A 4703-nucleotide genomic window follows, 5' to 3' on the forward strand; every position below is an offset into this window, starting at 1 on the left:
ATTGCTTTATATAAAGATCCACTAAATATAGTGGGATTTACTTCATATTTTTGAGTAAATCACAAGTTCATGTAATTTTTGCGATTTACATGTTTATCGACTAGTTTGATGCGTTGAATAATGTTTTGGTTAAATAAGAAAATGGTTGATTTGATTTATAAAAGAAAATGATACGCTTGAAAGCGTGGCCACCTCAAGTTACAGAGGAAACTCTGGCGAAATTTTTCCAAAAACCTAACACTTAGAAATATTTTCACTATAAGTGTTAGAAATACTTGTCGACTTGTTTTCAAAATATAAGTTTCGCCACGACTTTATTTACAAAATATCGGAGGTGGGATTTTCACAAAATTAAACGTGATAAAATATATATTTAGTAAATATATTTTTTCACAACGTTACTTGTCATTATTTGTGAAGATACATAAATATTATTTTTAGGGTAAAAATAATATTATCGAACGTTAACGAATCCAAAATAATACGAACGCTTTCACAATAAATATATAAGTTAAACCGGTAATTATTATTACCACCCGATCGTTAAAACGTAACTTACGCATTATTAAGAAAATATGACTGAACGCGTAATTTTGACAAAGTATTATTTTGGGAAAATCATATGTGTTAAAATATAATATTTTTGAGAAGAATATTTATATTTTAGAGTTAGAAATAAAATATATTTTAAGTGAGACTTAATAATATATTTCAAACACACATGTATTAAATCCCCCATCCTTGGGAAGGAAAATGATTACCAAGTATATACCGAAAGTAAACACGAAATAGTTGTCTAACTATTTCTCAAAAACTTAAACCATAAAGCGAAGGCACGGCCGTCCGTCTAATAGAATTAGTACATGTAGGTCGTCGCACAGCTGCTTGATTTGGAGGTATACTTGGTAGAGACGCACCACAGTGAGTTCATGTCCCCATTTTCTCTTAACTGTTTTCAGTTTTATAAACTGCGGGGGTGAAATACATGTTACTATGATTACAAGTACTTTATACATGGTATGGTTAGCGTAAGGAGGTTTACTACTTAGATCATGTGAGTGGGTAGGAGCAACATGAGGCCATTAGTCCTCATGGTAGGACCGAGGGACAGGAGCAGTAGATCTATCTGGGTGTAGCGAGCCCAGCCCCAGGCCAAACTATAAACGGACCTCGGGGTGACTTTGTGCCCAACGCATAAATCTGCTAGGTTTGAGTCTCTCTACTTGCACTTCACACATATCAATGGCCTTGCAAACCATTGGTGATCTCAATTCCCTTATTTGCTACATACCAGGATTTTTATACTTACAAAGGTTTATTTACTCACTTACACATGAACTCGCTCAACATTATTGTTGATTTTTCAACTTACATGTATTTCAGGAAATTAAAGGATCTGGCGCGGTATGACACGTTTTCCCGCTGCACTAGTTACGAGGTCATCCGGGTTTAGGGAATGTGACTCTTTCCTGGACAAGTCACAGTCCTTAAACGGATGTGTTCCGTCAAGACAATGTTATTGTATTTGGTTTTTAAAACTTAATCAAATGGATGATCTTGCATGGTTTTATTTCATATAGCTTTGTTATGGTTAAGCTATGGTATTAAGAAGTCACACCGAAATAACCATGCTTCTGCAAAGCCAGGGTGTGACACTCACTTCCTCCCAAAGCACACTTAAATCTGATTTTGGCTCTTTAAGTTGAAGTTTATGCTTCATACCTGAGAGTAAATCAGATCAAGAGCTTGCGGGGACCTTCTGTAAGTATTCTTTCGTTCTTATCATTCGTTTCTATCATTAAAGTCAAACTACGTTTGACTTTCCACTTTGACCAGTTTATGGTCAATGCGAAGTTCGTTTGAACTTCATAACGTTAGCGTAATCACGATGGTTATAGTCTCTAGTGACTATACCTACTGATTACCACGTTATCTAGGCTCAGTGACGAGTCGTAGCTTCGGCCAGAATGCGTTTTCTCGCGTATTTTGTAACCAAGCTACTTTTAGGTATCAAAACCATTTTTTTTGATACCAAACCGGTTTTCTAACCTAACTAAACATGTTTTAGCATGTTTAGCTCGTCACTTTTAGATTAGTGCTTGTGAAGAGTCGTAAGTCAAGCAGATTAAACACCCGCTTAGACTTTCGAACACGACCCGTTTGGTCGATCATTAGGATCCGACCAAACATGTTTAGTGACCATAGATGCATAGGGAATAACCTTCCGAGGTTATATCTTATGGTCACCTAGTTTAAGTAGTTGTATGATAAGTAGTTTATATGCCTTTGGTAAATTACCAAAATACCCTTTTCATACATAATTGGTAATTAAGCATATGTAACCTAAACTTTTGTCACATAACTGATTATATAACATATTTAAACATGTCTTGGATATAATACTTGTCATAGGACTAGTTAGACATCTCGAACGCGCATTTGCGCGCACGACGTGTTAAAGTAGCGTAAGCTACCTTAATGGGTCGAAAGCACTTAGGTTAGGTTTCATTTAAGATGTAGGCTTTGTTAAACCATATCACATGAGTTCTAACACTCATTTGGTTTACAAGACCTCATTCTGTCCGATCTCCCGATTTAGGCGTCTATTGTTTGACTAGTGAATCGATTACTAGGTGCTGCTTGATTTCTCTGGTTTACTTGAGTTGTTGAAGTTCTATTGATTGAGGATATTTGCACTACATGTGAGTACATAGTTCCCCTATTTTACTGTTTTCTAATTGTTTTGGGGTGATTCATATGTACAAAATGTTTTCAAGGTTTAAACGATGATTTCAAAAATGATTAAAACGATTTTTACTAAACTAATAACGATTTCAATAATGTGAACAAACTTGATGGTTGTAGTTACATAACGAATGACATTCATTAATTTTGGCCGAACCGACCAGTATTAGGTTATGGTACCATAGGATCTGACAAATCCCGTTATTGCACTATACCCATGGTTATGTGTGGATGTTGTGGGTAACGACTGAATCTGTGATTGTTAACTTACCCTTTGGTGGTTTGTTAATGCGAGAAGCGAGAAGCGAGATAGTCGAGTCACGGAGGTTTGAATGTTGTTAGCGAGACGACCATAAATAACTTTTCACAATTAAAATGAGGATGATTTAAACGAGTTAAATGAGTAAACGATTTGGAAATTGATTTTAACGAGTTAAACGATTTAGGTAAACGATTGGTTTTTGGTTAGTGTTTAGATAATGTGACGGGTGTGATATGGTGAAAACATGGTGGATACGCTGCTGGTACTTCCTATATATAAGTGTTTTCAACATATTACATACCATGGCGTTATTTAGTTCACTTGGGTAAACGATTTTCGAAACGATGTCACACAACAATGTTTTATTAATGAGTTTTTACGAGATGTTTTACAAGATGATTTTCTAAAAATGTTTTTGGGTTAAGAATCATGGCTACGAGGTTTTCTAAATCATAACCATCTTGATTTGAGTTGGTTAATTATGTCGCAATACATTTTTCAAAAACGAGGTTTGTATTTTGACTCTTGAAGTCTAATAAAGTATTGAAGCATGTAAACGAAGCCATGATTCCGATACTCTTATAAAACCTAAGTACTCGCCAGCATTTCTTTGCTGACTTTGTTTTTACATATGTTTCAGGTGATGTTGAATGATGTGATTTCTAGGATGCATGCGTCACATAGGATCTGGACAAGGCCTTAGTGACATAATAACTATGATAGACGATATAAAACTTGTTTGTTCTATGTTAAGACAATGTTAATAATTAATATTATCAATAAAACGAAACACATTATGTATCCATGGTTATGAAACGATAATTCTGTTACAACACTCCCCGACGTTTCCGCCATGTTTTGTTGTTTTACGTGGTCGGGGTGTGACAGAAGAGTTGGTATCAGAGCCAATGGTTATAGGGAATTAGGTTATTAGTAATGCTTTGACCTAGACTATAACTTCTAGGACCCCAATGCAAGTTTTCTTGCGTTTAGATTTTAAAACAACACCGTCACCTATCCTTAGGTGATAACCACAATGTGAACACAAAATTCGAGTCCGCTTTGAAAACTAATTATCTGTTCTAGGATGATTGATTACTAGGTTTTGAACCCTTCGTTATTAGGTTTTGAACCCTTTAAGTTTTCAAAAATCTCGTCAAAGTTTGGGTCTAAATAGTGTGAACACGTGCAAACTGGAAGAGTGGGTGCCTGTACCCTGGGTCTTCTGTCTAAGGCTAGAGTGTTCATACAAATCCGCAGTATCGGACCAGTCACTCTTACCTGGGAACTCTTGGGGTGAGTGTCTACTTTTAGGCGAGCATGTCTTCGCGATACATTATTTTTGACCCATTTACTTTGATTAGTCTCTGCGTGTCGTTTGTTTGTTCGAGGTAACGAGCAAATGATCGCCTCTCTCGCGTTTTGTCGATGCCTCTTTTGTTTTTCCTAATTTTCAACCTCACTCGATTCTCCTGTTTCCTTGTTAGACAATGCCTCCTCGACGCGATACTCGAGCCGATGCTCGAACTTTTACTGCCGAAGAAGTCGCAGCCCTTGTCTCTCAAGAAATAGCTGCTGTGCTTCTAGGCGTTGTGACCCAAATCCATGGGCTATACAACAATAACAACAATAATAACAACAACAATAATGCACAGTGTAATTTCAATAATTTCAATTCTGCGAAGCCACTTAAGTT

Source organism: Helianthus annuus, chromosome 4 (genome assembly GCF_002127325.2).
Source record: "Helianthus annuus cultivar XRQ/B chromosome 4, HanXRQr2.0-SUNRISE, whole genome shotgun sequence".
Classification (NCBI taxonomy): Eukaryota; Viridiplantae; Streptophyta; class Magnoliopsida; order Asterales; family Asteraceae; genus Helianthus; species Helianthus annuus.